Source organism: Octopus sinensis, linkage group LG4, assembly GCF_006345805.1.
Source record: "Octopus sinensis linkage group LG4, ASM634580v1, whole genome shotgun sequence".
In the NCBI taxonomy this organism is placed as follows: Eukaryota; Metazoa; Mollusca; class Cephalopoda; order Octopoda; family Octopodidae; genus Octopus; species Octopus sinensis.
In genome coordinates, this window is record NC_043000.1 from 161,994,000 (window position 1) to 162,004,865 (window position 10,866).

Genomic DNA, 10,866 nt, shown 5'->3' on the forward strand with positions numbered 1-10,866 from the left:
GCAATGGGAGAGTCAAGAAGATATTTGCTCAGCTGTTTTTCACATTCTAGATGTCTATAATAACATGGTTATCATAAGAGTTTCAGTTGCCTAAAAACACTGAAACAGTTGTTTGATATATAATGTAAGGAAGCTGAACAGAACAACAAACTTGCCTCGTTTCAATGTGTTTTACCGTTGGATTAAACAATTAAAGTAATGATACCTACAGTGATACCTAAAAAGCCGATATCTCAAGAAAGTTTTGAAAACTATAGCATCCAAAAATTAGGATATGTATAATTATATAATTTGTGGATGGCATTGCTACTGTTTCATCAGATATATCAAATGCTTTGGAGATAGAAAAAATATTTTTTGTAAAAACATCCTTTTAATTACTGATGAATTTAACTAAAAGATGCAGAGAAGGCGTACATCTTTACCAGAGTAGACTGTATGATTTTATCGCCACAGCCTAAGGACAGTGCCTTTGTTAAACTTATTGGCAATGCTCTCATTTAATGTCTCATTAATTCCTCTAAAGGACTTATTCAGCCTACCTTTTGCTAAGGAAGAATTCCATATTAGGCATAATACGTTTTACTGAAAATGCAAGAATGTACAGCAAAGAAATAGCTTTCAAATAATGGCTATCAAAATAATATTCCAAGATGATCTTTTAGATGATCACCATTATTCTTCATTGTTTTAACATTTACTTTTCCTTTCTAGAATAAGTCAGAAAAAATTTGCTGAGGCAGATTTTCTACAGATGGATGCACTTCCTGTCACTAACCCTCACCTGTTTCCAAGAAAAATAATATTTCTCTCTAGTTTGGACATGTTTTCATAGGAATTTTGCAAACAAATGATATTTTGTTGTATGGCACTGACTTTTATCTACAATTAGCAATTGAAGTCAAGACAAACACACACACACACACACAAATGTGTGTGTGTGACAGCTTCTTTTCAATTTCTGTCTACGAAATTCACTCACAAGGCTTTTACCGATGGAAAGGACAAACAGCTGTAAAAAAATATAGGCAAACTAATAAAAAATGGAGGCACTGACTTTGCATGCAACCCATCTAGGAAAGGAGCTATTCTAAATACAAAGTAAAGCAAAACTTCAAATATATAGGAAGAAACACTCTAGCCCCAGGAGTGAAACTTATTAGTGTAGAAGGTACAATGAAATACTCCCAGAACATACTGCAATGTAAATGGCAGTAGGTATATTATCTATCCATGGAAACCTATACCTAACTGTGACGTAGGCAGCAACAAAGGTGAACAGTTACTTCTGCTTTTATGCATGGGTGAGGAGCCAAAGGACTGCAACAGATGGTAATACATGGTGCTGGAAAGGACTCATAAGAAAACTGGGGGTCATGATGGAGACAATGGGTAGAAAAGAGGATGATGTTAATTTTGTACATGTATAGATATACATACATACATAGAATATATATATGTATGCATGCGTGTATATATATATATATATATATATATATATACATATATAGCTCAGTTGGTAGAGCATCAGATTTTTATAGGTCAACCTTGGAAGTAATCTGAGGGTCATGGGTTCGAGTCCCTCTGTGGGCATAGCACTGCATCCTTCAAAACTTCCATGCTTCCTGAGATTCGCCAACACTACACCTGATTTTCTCCCCTCCATACACACGCAAGCATGTATCTGACTCATACAATGTTCACTTTCCAGACATTTGTACATTACTGCATATGCTTTATATGCACTTTCAACAAGTTGAGGTGCACCTGAGCACTGTATACAATAATTTCATTATTATTATTATATATATTTACATATATACATATGTCGTCATTTTTTCTGGTCATGACGTATGCAATTCAGAAGTATTTTCTAAATCTACAAAAGTTATTTCTAATATCACATATGCTTGTGAACACACAGACACATACACACACACACTCACAGACACATGCGCGCACACATAAAAAGAGAGAGAGGGGAAGAGACATACACACACATAGCATGCATACAAACATATGTGTATTTATGCTGAATAAGTTGGTTAAAGAACTCTAACCTTTTACCATGTGTATTGCATTTTGTTACCTTACATCAATCCATTCCACTTGATGCATATTATATTCACTGGATTTTGACAATGAATGCCTTGACTTTGGGGAATATATTTTTAAGACAGACTGCAGCAAGGCATTCAATCGTTTGACAGCTAGGCACAATAAGTCTGCAGAAAATGCCAGTGATTGCCTGCCCAAGAATCTTCATTGTACACAGACAAGTAATCATGAGAATAAGCGCATGCATTTTGCATGAGGAAAACGAAGATGAAAGTTAGCTACATACTGTTTCTAACAATCCACATTTCTTTTAAAACTGTTATACTGTTCCTCTCTCTTTTCTATTTATTTTATCTATTTATTAGCTGCGTGTTTGTTATATGACAAACCTTAAAAGAAATCGTGGTTACTTACACATTATTTCTCTTATGAGAGTGTCATTTTTTGTGTATGTATGCATTTTAATAGTTAAAAGATAGTTAAAAGAATTTAGATATTTTAGATATGCTGTTAATAATGTTGATAAAAATAATTTCCTTTCATTTGAATTAATACATTAATACATGAGACTCGCTACCAAATGCAGATTGATGAATGCAATCGTCTTCCCAATAGCAACATATGGATGCAAGACCTAGACACTAAAGGGAGCTGACCAGAAGATAATTATTGCATTTGAGCTTTGGTGTTGGAGAAGACTTTTGCGGATTCCATGGACAGGGAGGTCTACCAATGGAGAAGTTCTTAGCCAGATCAAGCCAAAACTGTTGCTAGAAGCTAGGATCACCAAGCATAGATTGGCATATTTGGGTCATATTATGCAGAGAAAATCCCTGGAGGACATCATGCTCTGAATGGTCAGTGGCAAGAGAGGAAGAGGTCGACCAAGAACCCGCTGGCTTGACACCATCAAGATTGACACGGGAATGGCCATAGCCAATCTGAAAAAGTGACCCAGGATAGAACTGGCTGGAGAACACTGATCCATCGAGTAACCGAGAGGTGTCTTTGACTGAGCAGATTGATAGAATACATAGCAGGATATTTCAAATAAGTTTAAAGTTTATTAAAGTTGGTTTACTTTTTAGCATTTTGGTTTTCTCAGTGAGGAATTTTGTAAATAATGGCATTTATAACAACAACAAAAGGATACAACTTCCAACATATGGAAAGTAAAAGGTACTGTAAACACAGAGACTTGCAATAAAATAAAAGAAAAAAAGTATTTCTTTGTCACAGAATATTCTTTGAAAAATTATTGACAAAAACAAATTTTTTTAGCAATATTGGTAGTATGCACACACAAGCTGCTCTGAATGAAGGTGTTGTTTAATCAGAATTTGTTTTCTTTATGTTGTAAGTATCACTGCACAAGAACTAAAAGTAGGTGATTTTGCACATTGACGTCAGCATATCAAATCTATTTGGAGGCACATGGCCTAGTGGTTAGAGCAGTGGACTTGCAGTCGAGAGATCACGGGTTCGAATCTCAGACTAGGTGGTGTGTGTGTTTATGAGCAAAACACCTAAGCTCCATGCAGCTCTGGCAGAAGGTAATGGCGAACTTCTGCTGACTCTTTCGTCACAACTTTTTCTCACTCTTTCCTCCTGCATCTTGCAGCTCACCTGCAATGGACCAGCATCCCATCCAGGTGGGGAACCTATACGCCAAGGAAACCGGGAAACCGGCCCTTATTAGCTAAGCATGGCTCAAGAAGGAACAGACATGTCAAATCTATTTAACCAAGAAAAACATTCTTTCTGAGCACTTTAAAAAGAAATGAAAAAGAAACAAAACATGACCCATGTCTTCTTTACTAGGGACATGGAGGTGTTCTTTATATAGCAAAACGGTTGCTGTATTTAGTGCCAGTCGATGTTTGAAAGAACATTGTCTCATTTAACCAAGGTAAATTGCTACCCTATGTTTATACAAGTACTTTTCAGAAATGATGATGCAACAAGCAAACAGGCCATGAAGACACAATATACAGCGGCCCATATACATCATCATCATTGTCATTAAACATCTGTTTGCCATACTGGCATGGGCTAGACATCATCATCATCATCATCATTACATGTACCACAATAACTGGAGTGGCAAAAATTGGATCGTAACAACATTGATACTAACTCATCATCACCTTCTTAATAAGCAGCTAATGAGTTCTGAGATCAAGGAAAATGATGTGGTCAGGTGAGTTCTCAATGGGCATTCAAGTTCTCATGAATCTTGAAGACCGGAAAACCATCCCAGAAAGGACACCAGTTGTGAGTGTAAAGGAAAGTGCAATGAGACCACAAATTCAGGACAGGAAGCTGTGTTCCTTACACATGTAACAATAAAAACCATTTGAGGAGTGAAGGTGTGTGGCTTAGTGGTTTAGGGCATTCGGCTCATGATTGTAAGGTCGTGAGTTCAATTCCCAGTGTCATGTTGTGTCCTTGAGCAAGACACATTATTTCACATTGCTCCAGTCCACTCAGCTGGCAAAAAAGAGTAGTACCTCTATTTCAAAGGGCTGGCCTTGTCCCACTCTGTGTCACGCTGAATCTCCCTGAGAACTACATTAGGGGTACACATGTTTATGGATTGCTCAGTCACTTGCACGTTAATTTCACAAGCAAGATGTTCCATTGATCATATCAGCTGGGACCCTTGTTGTCATAACCGACAGAGTGCTCCTTACCCACAGGAGCAGTGAAAACAGTATGAACGAAAACATCAGCAGAAATATTGACATCAAGCCCCAAAAATGTTATTGTTTTAAAGCACCACCACTTGAATCTCTGGAAGTATAGGAGATAAAAGCTAGCTAGAAGGCTGAGGGTTTCTTTTTTGTGGCTTTGACTAGCAGTGACTGAGAGGGGACGATAGAAAAGGAGAGTTGTTGTACACTGCAGCAGACCTCAGTCACGTGATCATCATGGGTCATGGTTCCAGTGATGATAGAGGAAGTCACCTTAGTTGCAATCCTAGAAACCAGCATGCAGAATATTCATCTCTCAGCCATACTTAGCAGTGCCACTTCACTGTATTGTGACTTATAGAGTGGAGAAGAGATGGAAACTGAAATCAGCTTCCAAATTGTTGGAGATTGATGACAGGCAAAAAGAAAATACTTTCCAAGAGAAGAATTAACAAAGACAGCCAAAAATGAGGATAATGAGCCCCTCTCTTCAGGATGATATTATGAGTTTTACTGTTGCGAAATGGAACAAGGAAACCACAATGGAAATGCTATTTACTTTAACTCACAAGCCACTGCCTTGACAGATGGTCTTTGACAATATGCACCTGATATGCCTTAATTTCTTTCTACTTGTACATTGCTGTGTCTGCATATGATTATTTTGTCATTCTCTGTTAGTATTTCATTATACTGATATAACCCCTGGTGTATGAGAATTCCAGCTTCATAATACCTGCAAATGCATTGTTTTTATGGAGAAGTGCTAAGCCTTGGCAGCTGGAGACTGTCTGATTAATTGTTTCTCCCAACCTTAGCATATTCTACAATCACTTAATGTATTTAGTTTTTGGTGAATTCTGAGGGAAAGGCTTTCATCCTCTGCTACAATGAAAAATCCAGCACTCTCAACTTTGTTGTGAATTGTCTTTGTCTATTTTCATCCTGTTCAGTTTTATTTTTTCTGATATTTACCATAAAAAAGATACTCATGCCATCATTGCATGGCATTCTATCACTCCAGTTTTAGTTAAGTTGTTTCCTTTTTAAACCAGTTATATTAATGTTACTCTTTTCTCCCCATATGTCTGCAAAAGTAAATAACTAATCAACAAAGTTATGACTAAAAACGATGTGAGTATAGCATGGGATGATTACCAAAAGGCTTTTCACAGCATTTCCTGCATGAGATTCCTGGAAAAACTGACTAAGTAAGGGAGAATCAATAATAAGCAGATACATGAAACAGGTCAAAAATAAATGACAAGCAATTCGACACATTTAGACAAAAGAGCGGATTGTGAAAAGAACTAACCCTATAAGTGGATGAGCTCAAGTCGTATCTTGAAAACAATAAACACTATGAGAGATATCAAAAGAATTGATAGGAGATTACGATTCAAAAAATTGAAGAGCATTAATAACGTGTTAGATGAAGAAACAGAGATAAAAGCATTAGAACAATTTCATTACTTTAAAATGCTTTGGAATCAACTAGCCAGATGTAGCTTAACATACGAGAAGGAAAAAAAATTGGTTAGGAAGGAACACAGTAGATTAGAATTTAAACCAAAGCTGAATACAAAAACTACGATAATTGGTATTCGCACTGGCTCTCCCAGTAATATAGTTATCTTCACAACTTGACGCTAAATCAACTAAAAAATATTGATTGCATTTACAACAGCATGAATATTGATGTAGGGGCCTAAGTACAAGTAAAAAACTAGAAGACTATTAGGATCTTTTCAGTTTGAACGGCAGTTTTTCCTAGCGGTGTCATATGAAATCGTCACCCATAATTATGACCCTAGTATCAATCTATTGCATTTCAGTCTGTTTAAGGGTTAGGGTTAGGGGTGGGGGAAGGGTATTTTTTTCTTCAGAAATGTAAATAAACCCAATCTGTTTCTTAAACGAAGGACATATTCATATGGCACAGAATGTTTTTCACCTCAATAGACGATATTGGTTGGTTGAAATTGCAGAAATTGAAGAAAAATAGCAACAAATATTTTACAAACTATAGAATTTTCTCAATAAAGCCAAGAGAAAAAGATGTTTTATAAACACATTCTACCAGTATACGAAGTTTAAAAATTTTTAGTTACCTAGAAATTATGTTAAAAACTGCCGTTCAAACCGAAAAGATCCGACTATTATAAAATATATTCTGTAGAACATGTCTCTCTTGAGTTGTCAGCAGGCGTACCAGGACTCCAGTTTTCTTAATATCGTTTTTTTTTCATGACAGTAACAGTTTAATGATCTGCTGATGAGTTTATTTAATCAAAAGTTAATTGATTGACCAAGAATATTATTGAGCCAAATGATTCCTTCTTATGAATATAAGTTCATATTGTTAAAGACAACAGTAAGAGAGAAGTAGAGAAGGAGGAGGAGAAGGGGAAGTTGTTGACGGCGCCGAAACTAGCAAACAAATTCACCTACCTGCCTACTGATATACTTGCTTGTTGCCTAACTTAAATGTTTTAATCAACGAAATATCTTCCTAGAAAGTATTTAATACTATCGAATTACGTATCTTATACCAGTGCCTTGCACAACATCCCAATGAAAAGGTATTTACCACTTGTAAGGCAGACAGTCAATTGTTTCAGTGTAAATGTCTTACTTGTTTCTAGCCAATAATAAACAACTGTATTCGCGAAACGTGCTAGAAGGCATGCATGTTTAGGTGACATCACCGTGTCTAGTAAGTCCGAACAGTGATATAACAAAATTTATCTAAATTCTTGGAATTTGCTTGTAAATCAGTAATGGGCAAACTGCAGCCCGTGGGACTTTCTGAACGGCACGCCTAACGAAAAATTACCTTTAGATATTTTCAAAGTCTTCTCGGCAGCAACAACAACAAAAACAAGGCTAGAAGTAGTTTCAGCAGCAGCAAAATCAGCAACAGCAACGACAGTAACAACAAAACTATCGACGATGAATAAGTGAGCGGTCGGAGCGACTCCATGGTTAGGTAATTGTTTGCTGGGATTGCCGTAGTACAACAAAGAGGCATGCCTGACGCGAACGAAACAGCTTGTAAACGTGAAAAGGAAGAGAGCACAAGTTGCCATTCCAGCGTAGATTTCAGCAGCAGCCGTAGTGGAGGCGCAATGGCCCAATGGTTAGGGCAGCGGACTCGCGGTTGGAGGATTGCGGTTTCGATTCCCAGACCGGGCGTTGTATGTATGTACATATTATGTACATGCTAACATTTCCAATCATTTAAGATCAGAAATCATGTGAGACAGTGTGTGGTATTACATTAGGACATTTTATTAATAATATCATAGCAGAAATACCTCCTTCCGGGCGGTTTCCTGCTAGCTACTAGATAATATTTTCAAATTCTCATAATTTTTATGATATTTTACGTCTAATTATTTCTTTGTATATTAGTGATCACTTGCTGAGTAAATATTGCTTTCATTATTTTATTACAGTCATAATCTCTGTTTTCTAAACAAACATCAAGGTAGTCCAACTACGTTTAGTGTGCAAAACATAGCAGCGATCACATAGAGATATTTTAATACCTATAGCGTATCAAATAGCCACAGCAAGAAATTCTTATATAAGAGGGAAAAGAATTTTCAGCCACTAATGTTTGTTGAAATGGCTTGGGATAACACTTTGCGCAATGGCAATTTGCTCCCATACCTTCAATGCATGAAGAAAGCATATTAGCCTAACTACATTGACCATACATATTGTAGGATGTGATGATTGTATGCAGTGTTGGGTTGATCTCTTTATCAGGGGTCTCACAGCGCACTACTTGATCAATGGCGAGCGTGAGTGAAGCTTCGTTTTGCCATTCAGTGGTAGCAGAGTGAGCAATCACTTTGCCGAGTACAATATACTTGAGTAGGTCATCCACGATACAGTCATATTTTATCGTGAAAGCTCTTGCACAAATATCTGGACGGTCTCTAGGTACCCCACCAGGATTCAGACTGTTTTTTTTTTATTTCATCCCATTTAGGATTAGTTGTAATTGTAATTAAATAAGTAGGTTTTCCCGTGTGTCGAACCACAGTCATTGGATTTTGGAAACACTCATTATAAAATCAGGAGAACCATAAATTGAGGGAGGAAGAACAACTCGTCTACCTGCATTAATTGCATCATTTTTACTTATTGCATCATATAAACCCTAATATGTTTCTATTCGTATAATGGATAGTTTATTTTTGGCCCAAGTCAAACGACTGTTCTCTCTTTTAGCTCCTGAGCATCTAGAGCATATTGTTGCATTAGTCGCCTGCTTTTTATCACAATGTTGAAGTCACTTTCTCTCACTTGAAAACGATAACATTAGAAGTCAGTGACAAAACGTTTGTGATTATCTCCCCTTTTCAAACCTGTCTGAAATCCATCTTCCCATCAGGGAAATAGCAGTACATAATGTAGAGGATCACATGATCGATGCAACTGATGGATTCTTTGTAGACTACCGTCTCTTTTGTGAACAATAACATCCAAGCGGCAAAATAGCAGCAATTCCTGAATGTATTGGAAGATTGTAAGTTCGACAATGTGAATTAGAGGGTTTGTTATTCTTGTCAGCGTGTAGAACAGTATCGAAATCCTTTAAAGTTCCAGTTTTAATGGCTGCTCTAAAGCTCCGTATATATGCATTGCATTGGTGCAAGTCATCCTGTATTGCTTTCAAAATCTCACTGTTTAAGTTTCTATGCTGCAGACGATTCTCAAGTTCGTTACCTGTATCATAGAAGTAGAATTGAGGAAATTTTTTTGGATTTTTGTCATTGAGAAGTAGCGATCCCTGCACATTAAATGTAGGACTAAATCCCGAGGCAGGCTCTGATTTCTCTGCAACCCAGAGAAACCAATACTAGTGCATTGTTAAATGGACGTATATTTTGAAGGAAGCTGTTTCCTGTTTGTGTAACATCGAAGTATCTAAGAATATTTGGTGGACTGGGGAGCAGTTTGTCAAGTTATACCTTCCCCTCAAAGCAACTTGGAGATTTCAATTCAGCAGCCCACCTGTAAGATTTGCAGTATGAAAAAACATTGTCAAAGTGACTCCCTGCATTATGTGGTTATATTATAGACAGGACAACCTTTTCTTGAAAATTATCGAAACTAGTTTTCATTGCTAATCCTATAACAGAATTCTTCCTAGTTTGAAAATTTTGTCGTCTGTACTCCTGCTGTAAATACTCGGTTTCATCTCTTAGCACCCTATTTATTGTCACTGGTGTTTCTGTTTGTATCTCACTGAAGTTTGGAAGGCTTCCCACTTGATACTGATTATCAATAGGCAGCTGAACAGTCACAGACGGTGAAAGCTAACTCAGTGTCTTATTTTGCAGTAGAATATTCTCCTCTCGAGATAGCCTAACCTGTCGGTTATGTGTAGCGGAAGCAGAATCATGTCTACGTCTCCGTGCATATTCAGGCATCTGTTTCAGTCGCTTTGCCCTGGTTTCATTTGATTCACTTGCCCATCTTTCTCTCTGCCCTTGTTCTTTTGCTACTAAATGTTCTTTTTCAGTCGCATATTTTTGGGACACTCCATGTGGAATTTTCAAAATTCTAATGTGATATTTGTGTAATTACGAAATGAAACCCGGAGTGTGTGTGTTTATATTAGAGAGACAGTGTGTGTGAGAGAGAGGGGGAGAATGAAAGAGGAAGAGAGAGAACATTGTAAACAATGAATGAAATAAACATGAAATAATATTCCTGAAATTGTGCCTTGTGTCAAAGTTCTACAGCTATTTTGCCTAATAGCAGGCATTAATTCAATAAACAATTTTTAACATTACTTATTAAACTGTGTTTTTTGAAAGGAAAGCATTGAAATGAATATATATTAAATTATCATTAACGAAAATAGAGGCGAGAGAGAGAGTGAGAGAGCGTTGCAAATGAAAACGGAAACCGTCACCTGCAACGAATTAATATTGTTTATTATTAAACATTAAAATCTACTATTCAATGAATGCAACGAATATTTAAATTTATGAAAAAATGGATGCAGTGAATGCAACGAATATTTAAATTTGTGAAAAATTGGATTAAAAATTTCAATAAACTTCAGAAATCGAAATTACAGGAAATTTCCTGG

The 10,866-nt window shown here is 36.7% G+C and overlaps 1 long non-coding RNA gene across 1 annotated transcript in view; it reads left to right on the forward strand.

Moving 5' to 3' along the window:
• Positions 1-10,408, forward strand: part of LOC118763170 — a 30,966-nt gene extending 20,558 nt beyond the window's left edge. The window contains exons 2-3 of the long non-coding RNA XR_004998934.1: positions 412-413; positions 10,398-10,408. This is a non-coding gene — a long non-coding RNA (uncharacterized LOC118763170). The remainder of the gene's footprint in view (positions 1-411; positions 414-10,397) is intronic.
• Positions 10,409-10,866: the final 458 nt, after the last annotated feature.